The sequence below is a fragment of the Miniopterus natalensis genome, chromosome 1 (assembly GCF_054644295.1).
Source record: "Miniopterus natalensis isolate mMinNat1 chromosome 1, mMinNat1.hap1, whole genome shotgun sequence".
NCBI classification, from domain to species: domain Eukaryota; kingdom Metazoa; phylum Chordata; class Mammalia; order Chiroptera; family Miniopteridae; genus Miniopterus; species Miniopterus natalensis.
The window spans coordinates 8,602,295-8,624,911 of NC_142081.1; the positions used below are offsets into that span (position 1 = coordinate 8,602,295).

Consider the following 22,617-nt stretch of genomic DNA (forward strand, 5'->3'; position numbering starts at 1 on the left):
GGGAGAGGAGCTTTAACCAGAGAGACCCAGCACAGATCTCAGGGCCCTGGGTTAGTGCTAGTTCTCTGAGCCTCGGTTTCCCTCTCTACAAAAGAGAAAATGGAACTAGCCTGTGAGCTACTTCATGGTGTGGCTTTCCTGTGCACAATTTCCTGTGAGCAAGTTTGTGCATCTCTGAGACTGTGAGCACAGCCCACAAAAATGTCTTAAGTTGAGCTTATGGTGGGCCTGAGAGGTGAGATCAAGATGCTCTGAGAGTTAAGATAGAGGAGTGTGGCGTGCTTTGAACCACACACAGGGCATTTGTGGAAGAGCATGGGGGAGGGGAGGCTGGAACAACAGAGAGGGCAGGACTCTGTGTGTGCAAGCTGAGGGCCTGGCGCCAGTGTCCAGGACCAGGAGTGGACCAGTTCAACCAGAGTAGTGAGCTGCACTGCGAGGCAGTGAACAGTGAGTGCGGAAAGCAAGCTGGAGACAGTGTGGGTCCTTGTTTAGGAGTAATGCGGAGCCACTGAAGGTTTTTTTAGTGGCCAAGGAGAGCATTTTTAGAAAAGGAACTCTGTCAGTTGTGGTTCAGGGTGGATTGGGTTTCTCGCATGCTAGCGACTGGACTCGGAAATTAGTTCTGAATCATCAAAAAGTCTGAATTAGGGAGTTTAAAGTAGTAAAAATAGAGTTTAATTTTCATGACTGGTTGTTCATCAGTTCTTTGATTTGCATGTAAACTAAAGTCTTTAATTGGCTCCTAAGTGCTGTTATCTCTTTCAAGTAGGCACACCATCTCCTTCCCTCCAATCTTTCCCTCCATGAAAGAGCCTGGGTTATGGGGAAGGCTAGCACACTCCAGGCTTCAGGTCTGCAGTGGTGCTCTTTCGGGTCACTAGAGGAGCTGAGTTAAAAGGCTGTATTTTCCAACCCCCCTGCAGTGTCCTGGCTGGCCTGGTGGCACAGGCTGGAGTTGCATAGGAGGCTGATGGCTTTCCCAGAGAGGTCACTGCCTCTCTGCTTGTTTCTGAGAGGTGAGGCTTGAGGGTTTGATTTGACCTTGAAATGCTGTACGTGTAGAACTTGAGACACAGGCTTTCCTTTCAGGCTGAAGTCAGGTTCTGGTTCTGGTTCTTTATGGTACGTCTTACAGGGTTGGGGGCCCTAAATGCCCTGTTTTCCCCACCTCCCTAGCTGCAGAGCCAGACTGGTCATGGCCCTGGAGCCTGTCGTCGTCCCTGGTTGGTCACAGTGTCATTGGATCTTCTTGCTGCTTCCTCCTTAACCAACCTGGGTGCTTAAGGCGGCCCCTGCAACTGGGCCTATGCGTAGAGACCACACCCCTCACAGTCCTGTGGACCACTGCTCAGGATCTGAGACCCCCCCATGGAGTTGGGATGGTCGACATTGGTCAGTTATTGCCCGTGGATCAATCCCAGGCTCTTGTTGGGACAGCTCTCAGTCCTTTATCTGGACGGTCCTGTGGGTCATCCTCATCTGAGTTTCCACCTGCCGCCAGCATGCAGCAGCGCTCACCAGGCCTCAGCTCAGCAGGTACCAGAAAGGGGTTAATTAGCACTGGCCAAAGCTTGGGGCTAAATTTTGTCTTGGACTTAGTAATTACCAGTGAAACTTTTGTCATGTTCCCCTTCCTCGTGGCTGGGTCTCAGCTGCCCACTGTGTGCAGAGGGGCTTGGACCAGCTCCCAAACTTGGACAGTATCTGGCCTGCACGTACCTTGCTTTGCCTACACAGGATTTTTACATTCTTTCCTTTGAATTAGTTGCCCATATTTAAACCAGTTGCCCACAGTCCTCGCCATTCCCTGTTGCCCCACACCAGCCTCCTGGATGTTTGCATTTCCTCTGTGGGCATTTCTTCTGTGCTTCTCCATTTGTTCCTAGCCCTCCCCCGCGGAATTCCCCTGCAGCCACCGCATTCCCTGGCCTCCCAGGGTGACAGGCAGAAGAGTAGAAAGGCCAGAGGCTGGTCATTCACAGGCTGGATTCCAGAATGACCAGAGTTGAGAGTTCTGGAGAAAAGGGGAATGTGGGGTCGGTGCCTGGATAGTGGACTTTGGGGCTATGAATGTCCCAGGGACAAAGTTGAAACCAGAGCTGCAGAAAGGTGTGGGTGGGCTGTTAGGTGGACGGGGGCGTGTGGTGTGGGAAGGGCTGGGGCAGCTCCCTGTGGGGCTCTGGGCCTGATGCCAGGCCTGTTGCTGACAAGCCAACAGGAGATTGTGGTTTGAGCATGGCCTCTAGAACGCCGACGTGCTCCAGTAACAGCCACCTGATTACAACACCTCCAGCCTTGGTCATGAGTCTGGCTTTAATCAGGCCCCAGATAAGAATGTGCCTCCTCCCAGCTGGCCAAGGCCCCGCGAACATTCCTGACCTGCGAACTTTGTTCTTGCAGGCTGGTGGGGCTGGGTCAGGTGGGACTGCCCGCTAGTATGGACCCAGCATGGCATTTTCCTGTATGACGGGGTCGCACGGAATTTCCTGTGGGTAATAGCCCTGAAGGAAATAATGGTTAGTGGGTTGACCCATGCCTGTGTTTTTGCAATGACCCCAGAGAGCATGTGGGCTTTTGCAATTTCCAGCCCCACTTATCTTCTGCTTCCCCTCTTTTATTCCTGCCTTCAGAAATCCACCTGGCTTGCCTTTTCACCTGCCTCTCCTAGGTGAACCCTTACTCTTCCTCCGCACACACAGGGGTAGATTTGAATCCTGGCCTCCGTTAGCTATGAGATCGTGGCAAGTCGCTTTACCTCTCTGAGCCCCAGCTTTACATCTGTGTGTGCCATGAACCTACCTATGGCCAACCTGGGTCAATATTTTGTAGCCAATGCTAAGAAATTTCTAAGACTTTCTTCAAAGTGTGAGCCTTGGTGGGCAGCCTGGTTCTCTTATCCTGCCAGTAACTGGGTGAAAAAGGGTTTGGACTTCAAGTCAATGTAGGGATAGGTTTGAAACTTTAACTTTCTTTTCTTTTTCTGTGCCTTCTTTCCCTTTCTCTGGCCACAACATGTCCTTCTGTTCCTGAGCCCAAACCTGGCATCCTGAAGCCAGTGCCTGGGTCACCCACAAGCCCCAGTTCCCTCAGAAATGCAGACAGAGCACAGGCCGAGTTTCAGAACTTTCTTTAAGTTAGAGAAGGGCCCAGCTCAGCCCCGGCCCTGGTCCCAGTCCTGTCCTAGGTAACAGGGTTTGAGCAACACCCTCAAAACAGGTGAGAACACAGCCTCAAGCCGATTCTCACCGGCTGGCTACATGTCTGGGTCTCAGCGACCTGCAGAAGTACCAGACTTTTTCCAAAACCCCCCAGCACCCAGGCCTAGCCAGGCACTGGGAGGGAAGCTGTCTGGCTGAGGAGGGGGGACTGTTTTTGTTCTTAAAGCTCTGGCTGTTTGTAGGTGGTGATCACTCATTCAGTGAACATTAATTAGAATATTGGGGCAGTAGAGGAGGAAAAGCCATGTTTGTTTGTTAGGCCTGTGTTTGAATCCCAGACCTGTTACTCTGAGATCCAGGACATTTACGTTACTTGTACTCTGGAAGGTTAATGCCCTTGACTTAACAAAACGACTTAAGTTGCTCCCACTGTGGTGCGCGTCACGAGGATTGAGATGGGATACGAAGGTACCTGCACATGGCAGGTGTGGGATAGGCCGTCACTGCTGTTGTCGTTTCGCAGGGCAGTGGACAAGGCCCCTAGGCACAGGGCCCGGCTTTTGAAGCAGGAATCAAGCCTTGCTTCCCGAAGCCCCAGTGATGGATGGGCCCCAGACTCACTCCTCTTTGCTTTGCCCTCACACAGACCCTCTGTCTTTGGATGTCTGGTCTGTAAAATGGGTGTGAAATCACCTGATTGTTCCCTTCTCCCAGGGAAATGAGGTAGATGAAGAGCCTGCCGGGTTTTAAAATTAAGGCAGTTCCACTAAAAAGGAACAAAATGTTGCCTCAATCAGTAGAAGTGTACTGTGCCTGCTTTCAGTAGCCTACATTGGAGGTGGGGTACCTCTTAGTGTGATTGGGGCCACGGGGACACAAGTGTATGTTCTGACCTCACCCAGAGAGTGTTTGGAGTGTGTGGGGCAGGGGTGGGGTTGGCAAGGGCTGGGGAGTTCCTGGAAGATAGGTGAAAGTGCTCCTTGTCTCCCCTCTCCGCCTCCTTGACTTTGAGGATTATAACTGTGCAAGCCCAGGAGATCTGGGGTCAGCGCATCAGGTGGCATCAAGGCTGCACACCTGCCTGTCACACTGCCCACTGGCTGGGGGTGCTGAGCTGGAGGGGCAGGGTCAGACCCCAAGGCCACCATCCATCAGGAGTAACTCACAGGCACCCTTTAGGAGGTCAGTGTGTCCTCTCTTTCCCCACAGTGGGGTTAAGTGGCCGCCCAGGCATGGTTTGTGGGTCTGACACCAGCATCTTAGGTTTATGAAGACGCAGGCCCAGCATGAAGGAGAAGGGTTCTTGCAGAAGTCACTCGATCCTGGAAAGCCTGTTTGAAACAAGGAGGTTGGGGCATGGGGCGTTTCTGGGGAGCAGGAGCCTTGCTTAGCTGGCAGGTGCATGGAGTTACCATTTATCCCCCCTCTTCTTTCCCTTTTAAAAAAGGGTATATAGGATGCAACTCAATCCTTTTTTAATGTTACTGTACAATTAGAAACAACCAAATGTTAAATGGTAAGGAAGGTGGTTAAATAAATTATGCTTTATTGATCTTTAAATGACAGTGGTCTATCTATCTCTATCTATCTATCTATCTATCTATCTATCTATCTATCTATCTATCTATCTATCTATCTATCATCTATCTATATCTATCTATCATCTATCTATCTATCTATACCGAGGATATTTTTCTCCCCTACCGAGACTGGGGATTAAACCTGCAACAGGTTTGTGCCCTTGACAGGGAATCGAACCACTCGACACTTGTGTCCTTGACACTCTAACCACTGGGCCACAGTGGCCAGTGATTTAGAAGACTATGCAATGCTCTAGGGAAAATGTTCATTATAGCGTGTTTAATTAAAAAGTAGGATCCAAACCTGTTCAGTATGATTCCAATTTTGGGAAACAGATGTCAACATTGGAGGGATACATAGCAAAATGTTATTGGTTCTCTGAGATCAGGGAAGAATTGTCTGCTCTGCATAGGTAACTTGGAATTTCAACGTCTCTTAAAATGAATGAGCAGATATTAATTTGATCAGAATTTTTTTTTAAAGCTATAGTACTTTATAGCCACATCTGGTATCTTTCCAGTCTGCCTGATTGTCACGGTCTCTACTGTGGGACACTAGAACCTTAGTTCCTGGTGAGCAGAGGCAGCCTGCGTCCCCTTCGGGATTCATGGGGTATCAAGTGGAATTACTCTGCCTTGGACTTTCAGACTGTACCCTTCTGGTTTTCGTTCTGGTCTTGTGATCTTTAGTTGGATGTTCTTGAGTCCCAGGCCTGTCTCCCCTTTGTGAGTGGAGCCTGCAGCTGGCTGTATGGTTCAGGCTGCTCTGACCTGGGAGTAGGTCTGGGGGTAGATTGAAGCCCGCCTGGGCCTTCACCAGTGGAATCCATTTCATTCCAGCATTGAGACTTATACTTCACATCTCTTGAAATACCTAATAATCCTTACTAGAATTTGAACTTTTGTTAGAAGTTAGTGTGAGTTTGACCCATGGCCATGTCCCTGCCCTTGGCAAAGCAGGCAGGTGGGATCTGACCGCCTCTGAGGAAGTGCCCTCCTTCCTGTTGACTATGCAGGGGACCCAGACATGGCTTTGCCCTGGGGTCAGGGGATTGTCAGGGAGGTTTTCTCAGGTCAGGGGGTTCCTGTGTAGCCCCCAGGGATTAGGGTTGCCCCTGCTGGGCTGGGCCCCTGAGCAGGAGTTCACCCAGGGAGCAGGGAACAGCTCTAATGCTGGCCTTGTCTCAAAACAGCCCTGACAAGTGGGGTCAGTGTCCAAGGAAAAAGGACCATTGTTGTGGGGGGTGGGGGTGGGGAGAACAGCAGCAGCCTCGCTGGCAGCAGGGCTCTGTTCTGTGGCTCTCCTGGCTGTCCAACGGCCGTGGGACACTGTGATCTGGGGGCTGCACCCCCTTCAGGAGGGTCCTTATTCTTCCTTCATGGACACCTTTCCTGTGGCAGCTGCCAGTCTCTCCCAGCCCCTCTTCGCTCTGCTTCTGCAAGATTTTTCTTAGCATTTCCCAGTTCTTGGAGCCCGTCCTCTCCCTGCCCTGGGTATTGAGATGAGTGGGAGAGGAGGCAGCGCGTGGTTTTGGTCGTGATCCCGGAGCTCAGAGAATAGGGTCAGTGTTCCCCGGGCGAGCTTGGTCTGCACCTCAGAAAGTAATTTTCAGAGCTAGATGGGAGAACCCTCCTCCCAGCCTGGGAGCTGAAACCAGTGAGTCATACTCCTTCCCTCTGCGCTGGTGGGGGTTCAGAGTTGTGGGGGAGCAATGGGGAGGGTGCTATCAGCAAGCAGAACAAGACCCTCGAGGATCCTATGGGCCATAGGTCCCTGCTCACACTCAGAGGGAGTCCTGCTCACTCATTGTTGGAGATGTCAGCAGAACGTCAAATCAGCTGTGTATATTGAGGGGCTTAGTGAATTCTGTTTGTTCTCTCAGTGTCTTTGGTTTTATCTGCAGTTTTTCTCATGCTGACACAGAGGCTGACCATTGTGGCCTTGACCACATGCCCTTTGGACATTTCAGCCCCCGGTGCCCCTGCAGGCATCCTGGGGCCTGCTCCATGCTACAAGGAGCATGCCCAGCAGGACAGGGACAGCATTCATCTGAGTCCTCTCTCTCCCTGGGCCTCCAGCTTGCCAATGGTGGGCTCCTTGGGGGTTCCTGTGTAGCCCCCACTGACCACATAGTTGATGCTTTTAGCCATGGCCTTGATGAAAACCCCTCACACCTGGGCCCAAGGTGAAGGTGCACAGGGCATGGGCCTCTGGACACGGGCACTGCCTCTGTGTGCCGGAGCCATGCCAGCTTCCTCTTGGCCCTCAGTGAGTTCACCCTTGTGGTTCTCATCTCAGTTTCTGACTCTAGGTAGCCACAGACACTCTCCAAGTCCCCACCTCACATAGGTTCAAGGTCCCAGGTGATGAGGACACTCCCTGCCCACTCCCTGCCCTCTGACGGGAAGCACAGCATACAGATCATCCCAACCCCAGCTGGTCAGAGCTGTGGCAGAGCCAACCTCCCATTTCCATTTCTTGTGGAAGCTTCTAGAAAAGCACACAAATATGTGAGTTAAGGCTTAAGTGGGCAGAGGGACTGGAGTCACCTTCCAGGAGACCGGTAGGATCCCCAGAGGGAAGGAGAGTTTTCTGCGTCAGAATCGAGGAACCCTTGAGCGCCTCTTTGCATTCCAATAAAACAGTGGTTTTGCCTTTGGTTAGTGTGGGTTTTTCAGGCTTCCCCCTCTTACAGGGAAGGGGGGTTGCCATGGGAACCACTGGCTGCTGCAAGCACCTGTGTGAGAGGACGCTGCCTCCTAAAGCAGCCAGCATACGGGGACTGTACTGGGCCAGGATGCTGAGGGAGGGCCCCTGGGAAGAAGGTGCTGGCTGGGGGTTAAGAGAGACGGGCCCGCTGGGCATGGCTCAGTGGGCGAGCATCGAGGTAGGATCCAGGAGATTGCAGTTCGATTCCCGCTCGATCCCCAGTCAGGGGCGTGTAGGAGGCAGCCAATCAATGACGACTCTCTCATCATTGATGTTTCTATCTCTCTCCCTCTCCCTCCCTCTTTCTGAAATCAATAAAGACATATTTTTTTTAAAAAAGAGAGAGACCTTCTGGGACTGCTTTTGGAGACTCTTCTCCTCATTCCTGGCTGCGGAGAAAGGTGGCCAGCTAGCACCCCTTACCCCCACCCCTAACAGGATTCTGTCCTGTGCGAGTAGCCACCGGACCCTTGGTGCCCGCCACTCTCACTGTATGTCTGCCTCTTTCCCTTCCCCCATCACTGCCCTAGTTCTAGACCTTTCTGTTTACCCTATTTACCCCCGTGCTGCCTAGGAGTCCTCTTGTGCCCTGGTCCCATCCTGCTGCACGTATACCGGGCCATTCTCTCTCATCACAAGCCCCCCCTGGCTCCTGAGGCCCCTGGGGATCAGTTTGACTCTTCCATTCTCCTGTCCTGGCAGGCTCCCGCCTCTTGTCTGACTGAGCCTCTTTACATGTGGACCCCCCCCTTACCACCCAGTGGTCACTGCTTACTGGTTACTGGTTGGTTTCTTTCTGTGCCCAGCCCTGGTTTTTATGCCTGGTCCCAGCATGGGACCTGGCTCAGAGGAGGTGCTGGGGATGTTTGCTGGGGCAGAGTGGGGTTGGCCACTGCCATAGGACATTATCAAGGCTCCTACTAAGATGACAGAGAGTAACTATGTTGGGCAAGGCCACCCTGTCAGTTGACACAATGGCTGCTTCTTTGAGTTCCCCTGAGGTGCAAGGAAGGCACAGTGTGTTTAAACTTGACATCACCCACTCCAGGAGACCTTCCTTGAGCCTGGCCCTCCTCTCACGTATAGGATTGCAGTAATACACACATTAAACTCAGTTACAGGCCTCTGAGCAGAATCTATGATAGAACACATTTGAATTTGCTGATGTAGTTTGCAGACCCTGGGAAAAACCCCTGCCTGGTTTCATTCCACTGCCCTGCTTTCAAATGCAGCACCTCTCACGCCAGGCGGGTGCTTTCACGGATCTGCTTTCGCTCTGAGTCTCCTGGGCGTCTCTGTGTCGAGGCTTCTAAGAGGCTTCTGAGCAGCTGCTGCCCTGGTGACATGAAACCAACTGGATTCTGCAGAAGGCCCAGGGCGCCCCTCACCTCCCAGAGAGAGGGGCTGGCTTCACAGGGTACGTGAGCTATCTTGGCCATTGTCACCCGTTGACCTGACTTAAAAACTGAGCTTAAAAGGCAGCTGCTTAGAGGCATAGGGTGCATTACAGTCCGCAGAACATGGTCTCCCCATCACAAGTCTTAGTGACTTGCCAAGGTCACCACTAGATACTCTAGGACATTACAAACCTGGAGATACCCAAGGGCATCAGGCTACTGCTGTGTGTGTGTGCGCGCGCGCGCGCGCGCGCGCGCGCGCGCGCGCGCGCATACAAGATCCCTGGGGACTTCCTCCTGTCACAGGCAAAGATGGGTCACGCACATTTTCTGGGTTCACCCATGCTGATTCTGTCAAGTCGCCAAATTTCTGTGACCTGGCAGCATTCTCTAGATTTCTCCCAATCGAGTTGGGAAGGGTTTCAACCTCAGCTTCTAATGCCTTTGTCAGTCTGCAGTGGACGTCAGCATTTTAAACTACCTGAGAAGTCCTGCCCTAAAGGCACCTGTTTAACTTGATGTGTCAAGTTAAATAGGTGCCTTTTCAAGGGATTTTGAGTACTGAACTTCTCCTTTTCCTGGAATATGTTTGATTTTTTAAAAACTTCTTCATTAACATTGTATCAAATACCAGTTTGGAAACTGCCCCAAAGAATGCTCTTTTCTTTGGACTGGAAAGAAATGAATATAGAAAGTATTCTTTGGGGCTTAAAAAATAATCTCCACAGGCTTTGTAGATATTTGATTCACAAGTTTCCTTTCCTTATTGTTAAAGAAGATGCCCAGAGAGCATGTATTTTTGGCTTGGAGAATTCTTAACACTTGTGGTCTGAGCTGCCAGTTGCCTTTCTGGGAGCGACATGGAGATAAAGGAAACATTGAGATGTGTTTTCCGTTGTCAGCAGAAAAAAACATCCTGGACCAGGAGCCGGGGCGGGGCGGGCCAGGGGAGAAGGAAGCTGATTTGGGACATGTCCTGGCATCCCGGCGGAGGGTGGGTGCTCTTCTCATACCAGGAGCTCTTGGGCGCCAGACCCGGGCGCCTCAGAGGTGTCTGTAGTCCTCATGTTAAAGACTAGATAGACCCCCAGGTTACAGACAAGGAAATCGATGGCCCTGCGTCACAGGGCCGCAGGGCGTCAGTGCCTGGCCCCTGACCCATGGCCCCCACCTCTTCAAGGCTTCATTGTTTGAAGTTTTACCTATGCCCCCTGTTCTGTGGGGTCATAAAAATGACAACTGCAGGTGTTAAGTGCTTTCAGCATATACTAGGCAGGGTGTTGATGCCTTACATGTGTTAACTTCCAGAGTGGTCTCTTCAAAGGGACCGGGAGCATAACTCCTGGCAACGCCCTCCAGTGGCTGGGGACACATTCCCAACTCTGCATCTGGCCCTCGAGGCCTGCCCCATCTCCGTGTCCCCCTTACCCTGAGACACACAAAGCGTAGCCTCTGCTCGGGGCACCTCACTGGCTCTCCTTGCTCCCTGGAACTGTCTTCCCCCAGATTGTTCAGGGCCCTCCTCCTCCAGGTCTCAGCTCAGGTGCTGCTTCCTTAGGGAGGCGTCGCTTTCTCTTGGCTGCCGGGACATTTCCACAGACTGAGGACCTTAAACAACAGACATTTATTCCTTCGCGGTTGTGGGGGCTGGAAGTCCAAGATGAAGGTGTGGGTAGGGTCGGTCCCTCCCTGAGGTTGTGAAGGAGAATCTGGCCTCTCCCTGAGCTTCTGGTTTGCTGACGATTTCTGGTGGTTGGTTCTTGGCTTGTAGACGCATCACCCAGATCTTTGCCTTTATTCTCATGTGACATTCTCCCTGAGTGTGTGTCTTGTACAAATGTCCCCTTTTTATAAGGTCATCAGTCACATTGGATTAGGGGCCCAGCGTACTCCAGTATGACCTCACTTAACTAATTACATCTGCAGTGACCCTGGTCCCAAATAAGGTCACATTCTGAGGTACTGGGAGTTCAGACTTCAGTATAATGTTTTTTGGGAACACAACTCACCTCATAACAGGCCTTCTGTGATTGGTGCCCTCACCCTTCCCGTCGTGCTCTCTGCATTGATTTTTGTTCACGTTGTAATGCTTGGTGGCCACCTGAAACTTTACTTATTTGTTGTCCATCTCCTCCTACTAGAGCAGCAGGGTGTGTGTGTGTGTGTGGGGGGTAGTGTCTGGCCTGTGGGCCATATACAGCCTGAGAAATCATTTGGTCTGGCCCTGCCAAGGCAACTGCAGGAGGGGCTCGAAATTCAATAAATCTAGGAGCTTTTTTCATAGCTAATTTTTAAGTTGATAATTTTGTGTGGCTGCAAATGATGTTATAAATATCCAAATGGCCCTTGGCAGAAAAAAGGTTCCCCACCCCTATCCTAGAGTATGAGGTCCCCAGAACATAGACCTTGGCTGTCTTGCCCACCATCTTCAGTGCTTATGCAATGCCAGGCACAAAGTGTTCACTTACAGGAATGGATGAATGAGGGAATGAATGTTCACTTACAGGAATGAATGAATGAATGAATGAATGAATGAGTGAACTTACAGTAGTGAATAAGTGAATGAACACTTACAAGAATGAATGAGTGAATGAATGAGTGAGTGCATGAGTGAACACTTACAAGAATGAATGAATGAATGAATGAATGAATGAATGAATGGGCCAATGAACCAACCAACGGCTGCAAACCCAGCCCTATGAAACAGGAATTTTTTTCATCCGTGTTTACTACCTACACTAACTGAGATTTAGAGAAAACAACAGAATAAAGGACAGTCTTTTATGTATGATTCGTGAAGCAGCAGTTTCTCTTTTATTTAAGTCTTAGAGAGTGGAAGCAAGGATTGCTGTTATTGTATTCTTGATGTTTTGAGAGTTCATCCAGTGGGACACATCTCACCTCCTTTTAGCATATTGTGCAGTCAGTGTCTCCTGAACCTAGACATTCACCCTGTAGCTGCAGGTGCTCTTCTCTCAACATGTCTCCACACTTGCTGGGCGCATGGTTTCTGTGAGGCAGGGGTGGGTCAGGTGGAGGGTGCAGCATGCATTGGGCACCAACTTCAAGTTTATGGTCTAGGAGGGAAGTTGGGATCCAGGCCATTTAGTGCTCAGTGTGAAATCCTCTAGGAAGAAGTGCAGGGACAAAGGTGAGAGCCATTGCAGTGAGAGGGCAGCAGGGGTGCCTGGAAGGGGGTTGGCAGCATTAGAACTCATCTGGCTGGGAGCTTAGATAGAGGTCCATACCTCGTCACAGCTCAAGCTTTTAGCTCTGGGACAGTCAGATGAGATGAGCAGAAGCCTGTCAATGGAGACTGTTGTCCCTGCACCTCCTGTCCTCGTTCAGCCTCCTGAGGGTCAGTGTCTGGTGACTCTGATCCTGCATTATGCTTGTGTAGACAGACACCCAGAAGCAGGGGCCCTGGAGATGCTCATGGTCTGCTTGGGAGGACAACACTCAGCCCAGGAAGGCATGCTGGTGGCCCAGGAGTGGCGGCTCCTTCCTCAGCCCCTTTGTGCTGTGGTTGGAGCCCCCAGAGGTTGCAGCCTGCTGGCTTAGCTGCTATAAGGCCTCCGGGCCTCTCTGCAAGGTGCCTGTCCTGGGGCACGAACTGGGGCATCCACATCACCTTGTCTGCCCGTGAGTTTGTGTGTCCTTGCTTGCTCCATGGCCCAGAGGCTCTCAGCTTTCTAACCCTGTCAGGCTCAGCATGTCTGCAGTTTGTTCCTGGGGCCACTTGGAACTTTTGCAGAAGTCTTTGGCTGGGTGCTTCTCCAGTGGGCCCTATTAAACTTGGAAGCTTTAGGTGTTCAGTCTAGGCCCTGGGTGGGTGGGTGGTGGCAGTTTGCTGAAGACAGAATGAGGTGGTGGCTATGGGGAAAGGAATAGGTAAGAGTTTGGTCAGAAATCCCTTGGGCCTGCCCTTTACTGGCAGTGACCTTGGCGAAGTTGCCTAATCTGTCTTCATTTTTTAAATGGAGAATGGGGGTAACATTTACTTGGGGGGCGGGTTGTGTAAATACTCAATAAATACTGTGTGAATGGATGGGTGAGTGGGTGGGCGGGTGGTACATATGAGTCCCCAGCTCTGGGGAACAAATTCAGTGCCTGTTTGCTGGTCCCTGGCATAGCCAGGCACTGTGTCAGGCCTTGTGTGGGTCACAGGGAGGAACAGGGAAGAATCATTGACCTTGGCGAGGGTGCACAGGCCAAGGAGAGCTCTTCTGCAACTCACCAGTGGTGTAAGCATCGTACCTGGGACCCCGGGTGTTCAGAAAAGTCCAGTCTGAACCCGAGCGGCAGTTACTAATTGTCATTGGAGGATCCAGCAAGAACTATGACAGATGAGGATCTGGAAGGACCAAGAGCGAGAAGCCCCCGAGAAGGGAGAGCTGATGTCCTGCTCCTTGGAATGGCACCGGCTGGAGGGCCTGCTACAGGCCTCGCAGGAGCTGAGGCTTTACCAACGTGCTCTCATCAAATGCTGGAGTTAGGTGTCCTTGGCTCCATTTTACAGATGAGAAAACAGAGGCTCAGAGGGGTCAAAGGCCACTGACTGAAGGCTCAGGCTCTGTCCACAACTCTGCCTTCCTCCATTTGTTCCCAGTAGTGGAGACCTGGCATTGTGCACACAGTGACAGACACCCTGGGCAGAGTTTCCTGGCTGGGTGTGTTCGTCAGCACAGGCTAAGCTAAGTTACTGTAACAAACAACCCTGGTAACTCAGAGGCTTATTTCCGCTCTTGCCTCATTCTGATAGAGTCTGGTGGCCTCTCAGCTTACTGTTTATCCCCTGCTGCCCTCCTATTGTTTTGCTTCCCAGAACCCTTGTTGCTGCTGCCTCCCAGGGACATTATGAGGATTAGATGAAATGAGGTATGTAATGTGCCCAGCACGGCGCCTGGGACTTCCTCCGCATCTTGGTAGTCCTGTTGGAGATGATTGTTAGGATCGTGCTGGCAGGGAGCCAAACAGGGCAAGAGAGGCTTACAGTGACGCTAGAGAAATGAGCCTCTCATAGGAAGAAAAGCCAAATTGCTGACATCTGTGCAGCATGGGTGGCTCTGTTCACGTGGGGACCTGGTGCCTGTCCCCTCACTGCGTGCTGGGGATGACTATAGGAAGGATGTCTCATTGCCCTCATTCTGCAGGTGAGGAAACAGGCTTAGGGAGGTGAGGGAAGTACCCTCCAAAGGGCTGGAGACTCTGCCCTGCGCTTTGCACCTTTCTGCCCCTGGAGGCTCAGGAAGAGGAGAATTGGCCTGGGGAGGGGGGACTGCTGAGGGCAGGAGGACTTGGTGGGTTTCCTCCTCTGGCCAGGGGACAGGACAGTAACAGTGTGCACAGGACAGCCAGCTTTTGTTACGTGGCCTTGGACTCTTTCTTTCATGCTGGTCCAGATCTGCTAGCCCTTTCCATGTTCCTTTTCTTATTTTTTCCGAGCCTGTGGTTTGTGCTTGCTCCTCAGGACAGGACCAGACCAGTGGTTGGCACAAAGCGGGAGGGTTTGGTTCCCGGCACTCTGGCTCCGGGCTGCAGGCATCGCCCTGTGAACAGGAACAGGATGGAAGTAGCCCACGTGGCCAAGCCATGCAGGGTCGAGGGACTCATCTGGCAGATTTAGGGATGGGCTTTTCTGGGGTGCTGGGTAGCAGCCATGTTAATGGTGTGGCTCTCTCTTCAAGGCTCCTGCCTTCTGACCTTAAGGGATTGGACAAGTAATCTTCCCCTTACAGGATAAATCCCAACAAAAGCCCAGCCTTAACCTGATTAGTTACCTGTTGAGGCCCATTTGCTTTAATTTACTTTTCTTCTGCATTCCCCATCCCTCTTCATTTCCTTTGTTTGAACACATGGAAGAAGAAACTCCCACGGGGACACTGTTAGGGAGGCTAGGCTAGGTTGTGCTGTGTTAACAATCAGCCCCCAAATCATACTAGATTAAAACCGTGTGCCATTATGTCTCACTCATGCCACATGCCCAGAGGGGGTCAGCTGGGCCATCAGTTCATCATAATTGCACAGAGATCCAAGACTGAGCAGCTTCCGTCATGAATGTTGCCAGTCCTGTGCCAGCGGCTGAGAGCAGGCTCTGGAGGCCCTGGCACTTGGCGGTTAGATGCCTTGCCCAGGAAGTGACCTGCTTTACCGTTTCTCACAGCTCATTGATCAGCACTGGTCATGTGATGACACCCTGTTACATGGGAATCAGGAGGAGCAGTCCTGCCATGTGTCTTGGAAGGCACTGCTATACCCATAATGATTACCGTGCCCAGAATCCTCCCGTTCTCATGTTTGTGTGTCCTTCCTGTCGGCGTCCACAGCACACATGGTTCCACGTGGTTGTGATACACCCACCCACTCTTCATTGTCATCCCAGTAGCTCTTTAATATGCTCTGGTGCAGGTGCCCCCGTCATTACTTAGCCAGTCCCGTTTGGGGACATGTTTTCTGTGTCTTTTCTCTTGTTGATTGGCCTCAGTGAATCTCTGGGCCAGAAGTGCTGTTTGCCTGCAGAGTTTTTCCCTCCGGCCAGCATCCCAGGAGTGAGCTTACTGGGTCAAAGGGTGTGGCCGTATTTATCCTTCTAATCTGCTCTTGAACCTGGCTCCCTAGCATTGGATGCAGCCCAGGGTTTTCTAAGCTCCTCCAAATTCAGGGTGAATCCTGTTCTTATGAGCACTGCTTGCTGAGTGGGTGTAACTTTTCTGGCTCTTTGAAATAAAGTTGGCTTGCAAATTGCCAGAACTCTGGAGCTGTGAGGTGCCTCACCACAAGACCATTTCACCGACTTGGCCCCTCATCATCTGGGGAGAAAGGTCATCCACTCTTCTGCCTTAACTAGATTGCTCTCTACTCTCATTACCCCAGTAATTAGACACCATTTACTGAGACATTGGGGAATTGGGTGAGGGAGCAGTGCCCTCAGTTCCCCTCCCCAGCCTGGGGCAGAGGCTGCTGGGCTGCCAGCCTCCTATGAGAGTTGCTCTTGCCAGGGAAGAGCCTCCGGTCTCCTCTCCCTGAGCTGTTTTTTCAGAGCCAACCGCTCTAAAAAACACATGCCTGGTGCCACATCCTCTGAGGCCACACTCCCTTTTGAAGTCTGTCGGTGAGGCACCAAACCCGACTTTTCAAAAGAGACCTGCCTCTGCTTGGTGGGGCCTTTAAACACTGGAGGTGGCAGTCCTGTCCCTGATCCTCAGATCCTGAGAGAGTGCAGAGGAATAAATCAGACCTACGCCGCATGCCTTTCATCTGGGCTGTTTTGTCTGGATCTTGGTGGAGACAACATTTTTGATCTAGTGACTTCCACTTAAGTCACAGCTGGAGACACACCACTCTGCAAGTGTGAATTGAGGAAGAAGGGGATGGAAAGAAAGCCCCAGGAGCCCGGGACACCTTTTGGTTGAGAGGTTAATTGCCTGGTTTTGGCTGGACAGAGACCTGGGTCCCCCTGCAGCTGTATCTCTCTATAACCATGGGCAAGTTACTTAACCTCTCTGTGACTCAGTGTCCTCATCTGCACCTCACATGCTTGTTAGAGTTGTATGTGGCCCAAACTAAGAAAGAGTTTTAAAGTGTTAATCATCATTAACAGCAACGATAAATTTTATTGTGGCAACAACTACTTTTGAGGAGTCTAATATGAGCCAGTACAGTGACCTAACTTTGCAAAATTCAAATTCTGGCCTGTACTCCAGCTCTTGACAGAAAGTCAGGAAAATGTCCGTTGGTCAAGTAATACTGTGAATGGTAAGAATAGGGAAATATAATAGCTGAAATTTATTGAACGCACTGTTAAGTAGGAAAAACACAGCACCTGTGTTTCTCCTTTACTCTCGTTTACACATTCAACACCGCTGACTCCAGATGGTGGGGGTTTTAATCATACCCAGCAATTCTGCAACACCAGCTGGGTGTCCTGTAGTGTGACTCAATTCTGACACTGCCTTCCTGGAGTTAGCATTCAGGTTAAAAGGCCCAGCTCCACAAGACTGCCTCCCCTTCCTCCGCCCCCTTCAGATGCCAGTCTCAAGTCCAGGTTGTTACCTGCGCTCCTGACCAGTTGGCTGGAAATTGGAGGTTCCCATGACCCCATCCTCAGTTCGGTTAATTTGCTAGAGCGGCTCATAGAACTCAGGAAACCAGTTCACGTACGGTTTACCAGCTTATTATGAAGGATCTGAGAAAGGATATAGTGGAATATCCAAGTGGAAGAGCTGCATCAGGCAGGTATGTGGGAAAGGGGCACAGTTTCCATGCTCTCTTGGAGCGAGCCACTTACCAGCACCTCCATGTGCTCAGCAAATCAGAAGTTCCCGGAACCCTGAATCCTTGGGATTTTTATGGAAGCTTCATCCCACAGGCGTGATCCATCAATTAACTTAATTTCCAGCCCCTCCCCCTTTCTAGAGAATGGGGGGTGGGCCGGAATCTTCTAATCATGGCTGGTCTTCCTGGTGACCAGCCCTCATCCAGGAGCCCACCAAGCTTTGCTTCATAGAACAGAGGACTCTCCTGTCATCCAGGAAATTCAGAGGGTGGTTATTTCACAGCTGTATTCGTTGGCACTAGGTCTTGTTGAGAGTGGATGTGACCAGTGAGACCCTGGCAGGTTATTTAACCTTTGTGCCCCTCTCATGGGTCCCCATTTCAGGCCACTGTGAGAATTTAACGAGTTACTGGGTGTAAAGTGTTTAGAACAGAGCCCAGCGCAGAGCAGGCATGCGAGAGCTGTGCACTAGTGTCAAGATTAAAATTGAGGCTCCGAGGGAGTGGAGACCACACAGGCCTGGCCCTACACCTGCCTGGTTCCCACCCTGGCTTCACATGCAGCCTTCTGATTCGGGAAGTCAGTTGCAGCCTGTTTGGGCTGTTCAGAGACATGTAGATTGTTTTCAGGTCATATCACACATTGCGGTTGACATCCAGAGAGGATGAGCAGCCTGTTTGTGGGGGTCAGAGCCAGGTTTCCTGAGTCCCCCCAGGCTCCCTGATGTGTCCCAGAGATGGTTTTGTTTTTGTTTTTTTTATGTGTAGCTAGTTATTGATTGTATCAGGAAGCATGTGGGGAAGTTTGGGGGAGAAGGGAGAGCTGGGAATACAGCCTAGAAGACCCCCTACCTTTGATCTCATCTTGACTCCCCTGCCACGTTCTCTCCTTTGGGGACTATATTAGACAGGGTAAGCTAACGGCTAGTGCATAAAGTCCCCAAATTTTGGCTTAACACACTGAAGATTTATTAGTTCATACCGCAGCAGAATCCCACTCGTGGGAGTGCCTGGCCCTCTAGGGCCTCGGCAGCTTCTATGGATCCTCTGCTTCCTGCCTGCACAGGAGGCAGGAGAGGGGCAGTCGTGGGCCACCTTTCCCAAGGTGCCCGCCAGAGTTCAGTGCTGTGGGTCAAGCCCAAGCTCTTTTCTGCAGAGGGGTAGCTTAGGGCACCCGAGGTGCTTGGAATTGACAAATACAAGGAGTATTTAGTGCCGAAGAGTTCTGTATCCCTGTAGCTGCCCTTCTCCCTGGATCACACCCTTCCCCACCCATCTCTGAAGTCCCATTCTCCCCTCCCTCTTCCATGGCTAGGCCTAGACACCTCCTTCTCCAGGAGACTGTTTCTAACTCCCAAAGCAGGAGTCACCCTGCTTCGTGGAACATCCCTTCTAGTTGGTCTGCAATGCTCACTTTTTCTTTAAAGCGTAGGTTACATTTGCACACATTTACCATGCTCTTACCTCGAGCCACTGTTCTAGGTCCTCTGGATGCCAGATCTCTGCCAAGGTCGTTGGGTATCTTGGGGTCTGGTAGAGGAGTCAATGTTAAGGAAATGACTTTATAATTGGAAGTTATGGAATAATCCTGGGGGGATATGCAAAGGGTGCCGGGGATACGGAAGAGACCAGGGAGCCGTGGATTCTTCCTGCTCGGGGTGGGGTGAGCTGAGAAGTCTGAGAACTTTTGAGCTGGGACTTGGAAAACAAGAACTCACTACATGGACAAGGGGCTCCGGGGGCTGGGGAACATTGCAGGCAGAGGGAGATGTCTCCCTGTGGGATATGGAGCAGCACGTGGCTGCCTCCCTCGCCTGAGTCTGCCTCCAGAGTGAGCCAGCATGCTCATATGACTGCCTGAGAGCCCTGAGGAGAGCCAGGGGCCTGGCACATAGCAGGTGCCCAGGAAATGGTTGTGGAAGTAGTGAGCGAGTGAGCAGAAGTGTCGTCCTGAGCACTCAGAGTGGTGGTAATGCCCTGCGTGGGCTGAACACCACCCTGTGCCATATCCATAAACCATGTCCTAATCCATCAAAACAGCCCTGAACGGTTTAGGGAATACATAGTCACATCCTCATTTTATGAATAGGGAAACTGAGGCGCAGAGCAGGTAAGTGAGCTCGATGGGTTTCTGGTGTCTGCTGTGCCCACCCTTCTCCCGACCAGGTGGTGGGGAAGGTGGGAGGGCCAGAGCCTGGCTGCCCTGGCTGCTGGCTGGGCATGATTGGGCTGCCTGTTTTGAAGTTAGAGGTGACTTCCAGCCACTGGGGTTTGCAGGCCTTTGTTTCATCTCCTTGGAGCCCTCCCCCACCTCTAGTCCGCCTTGCTGCTTAGTCGCCGAGGGAACAGTGGGCCTTTGTTTCTCTGGGTTCTGAGTGCCACACAGACAGCGCCCAGCATTGGCCTCCCAGGATGGCGTGACTTGGAAGCACGGCGCCCGCAGACCTCCTCTGGCCACAGCAGCGGCCCTTTCATAGAGACACCTTGTTACTTGCTGAGGGGGGCCAATCGGAGCCCTTCTGTGGGACAGAACAACAAGTCCCTGGGAAAGTTCCTTTTTCTGGGAGCAGAGTGTGGTCAGAAAGACAAAATGACATGTATGAGTTCACTCTCGCATGAGCCCCTATCCCCACCCCATTTGGGAAACAGAGCCTCTGAGGTGTGCTCCCTTCTGGGGGTCCCCTTGTGGCATCCCCCCTCTCTGAGGGTCCCCTCCTCTGATTGATGCACCCTGTCCTCTGAGGGTCTCTGCTGAAGTGTCCTGGGTTCTCAGGAGCCAGCCTCTCTCCATGGTGCTTCTAGAACCTGCCTGAGGGCCCCTCCTGAGGGAGCAGCCTGTCTTTTCCTTCCCAGCCAGTGGGGGAGACTGAAGTCCCCCATCAAAGCTTGTCTGGCCATCTGGACAGCCTTTTAGAGACACCGACAGGTCTGCTTAGGTCTCAGCAAAGATGCTGCAGTGAGAGATGGCCAAGCAGGAACCAGACCAGGCCTGATGTGTGTCCCAAGTCACTGTTATCGTGAAAGGGTTATACTGGCATGAAAATGTTTGGAAAATACACAAAAGAAGGTGGCCAGCATCCAGAACTCAACTGTTTACCTTCAGTGGAGCAGCCGGGAACGCGGAGAGCTTATTTTCCAAACAACTCATGGTTGTCAGGTCTACAGGCCCTGGCGGGTGCCAGGCAAGGATGAGACAGGGCATCTCCCGCCCCAGACCCACTGGGACCCCATGGCTCCTCTCGGATTGATTTCTGTCCCTCATGCTGCACAGGAGACCTGGAAGGTTCTCCCTGGGGTGGAGTTTCTGACTGGCCCCAGGGTGCGCTCCCCAACATCCCTTGTGTGACCTGGTTCTCTTCCGAGTGTAGCTGTCTTGGTCTGAAAGTATTGGCCTCTTGTTTGTGGTGCCTGCCACAGTGGAGCCATAGGATACAGCAGAAGTGGGTTTGTGTCTGTTGCACCTTTTGAGAATTTGCTATTCTTTTCCCATGTTATCACTTCTCACTGATTTCTCCATCTCCCTTCAAATTCTGCTTCCTTTCTGGGAAGTGGGGTTGAGTGGGATTGTAATACTGAACCTGGAAACAGAAACAGATAGTCCCTGGCAGTTTCTGTTTTAATTGGAGGGGAAACTGAGGCCCAGGGGATGCTGAGCTGGGCTTTTGCATAGGCCCAGGATGCCTGGCAGCTCAGCTGGGGCCTGAGCCCGTGGGTGTTGCTGTTTGGCTTCTGTCCAGGCCTCAGCTGGGCCACTTTCCAACTGGGGGCCTTGGCCGGTCGTTTTTCCTCATAGGCTCTTGGTGTCCTGATGTGTGAAGGCAGGAATGTCATCCCCAGGCTCTGGGCTTGCTTCAGGACCAGTACCTCTTTCCCACCCAGGAGCCCCAGAAGGGGTGGTCAGCTTCTCTGTTGGTCTGTGTTTTGTTTTGTTTTGTTTTGTTTTGTTTGTTTTGTACATAGGCTAGTCACCATGGGGTGGGTGGGGAGCCTTCATTATTCCCTCCCTCCCTTCCTTCCAATAAGGGAAATCCCATAACATCTTTCCAGACACTAAAAAAGACGAGTTAAGGATATCAGGAGGAAAGAGCTCACACAATCTGAAGGTTTAACTGAAAAGGAGTTTAAATCTGGGTAGGGTCACAGGAGGCACCCTGGGAATGGTGAGCTGTCACTACCCCAGGCCTGAGGGAAGGAGGGGTGTACGGGAGCCCTAGAAACAGCAGTGGTCTTGGGGAAGGGCTGCCCTGCCCACGGGGACTGTGGCTGCTGTCAGAAATATGGATGAGGATGGTTAACACACCCAAACTTCTCTCTCTTTCTCCTTCACATCTTCTGTTGGTGCCTCCAATTGGCTGGACTTGGTGGACAAGGCAGCCGGGTGGATGTGGCTTTAGAGGACAGCTTCCCAGGGTATAGCAGTGGCAGGGGTGGGGGACACTGAAGGACCAGCACAGGCTCAGATCTGTTTGCGTCCCAGCTCCACCGCTTTCTCACTGTGAGATCCTAGGCAGGTTTCAGAAGTCTGTGTTCTCCACCCATCTGTTAAATTGCTTCTCATTATGGGGTTGGGAAATAAAAATGAACACACGTTAAGTTTTCAGCACGGTGCCTCCTAGAGCTATAGTTTGTAGCTGTCGTTGTGATTTCTTTACTAATGACTGTGAAACAGTCAGCCTTGAATCCTGGAGGAAGTCCCATTTGGGGGTGGGGCTGAGGGCAGGGGTGGGGTTGGTGGCCTCATCTGGGTTCTATTGAGGCCATCCAGGGGGTCAGCCAGGTGCCGGATTGGCGCCTGCTGCCTCCAAAGGACCTGGCCTTGCAGGTGGTGGTGTCCGTGTGCCGGGCGGCAGACATCTGGCGGGTCAGGCTGCCCTGGCTGTTGGCAGGTGCTCCTGTCTTGGGGTCAGGTGATGCCGACTGTCTGTCAGCCGCAGGCTCTGGCTCCCTGGGGGCCTTGTCTTCGTAACCCTGTGCTCTTGAAACAATAAACATGTGGCCAGTGGAGCAGGGCGAGCAGTGCCCCACAGATCACAGGCAGCCCTGTACTCTTCATTTCGTTGTGATCAGCCCCAATTCCAGTGGACTTGTGAACCGCTGGTCTTTCAGAGCAGCGACTTTCAGATTTGTGGAGATCACAGCTTTGCTGAGACTTTGTTTCATTTTGTAGAGTGACCTCTTGGACCTCTGTACACATCTGGCTGTGTGACTTCAGTGGTGTGACTTCACCTGGCTGAGCTCTTCCTGAAAAATCTAGGTTATGGGGCAGACGGGGTGTGTTCAGTAAATGCTGTCTCTATAAAGCGATTTCACAGTGATGGTTCGCTGGACCTTTAGGTTCTTTGTCACCTTGATTCCGTGTGTGTGTCTTCTGCACCCTGGGTGGCATGGGGCTCAGGGACAGAAGTGCAGACACGGGGCCTGACCTGGAGGAGTTCCAGGATTCTGTTTGTCCTGTCTGTTTCCCACGAGTGCCAGCCCTCCCGACCCCTCGCTCA

At 51.9% G+C, this 22,617-nt stretch overlaps 1 protein-coding gene across 3 annotated transcripts in view; it reads left to right on the forward strand.

The window, feature by feature from the left end:
* Positions 1 to 22,617, forward strand: part of ITPK1 (inositol-tetrakisphosphate 1-kinase) — a 142,314-nt gene that overhangs the window by 59,279 nt on the left and 60,418 nt on the right. The window lies entirely within an intron of this gene.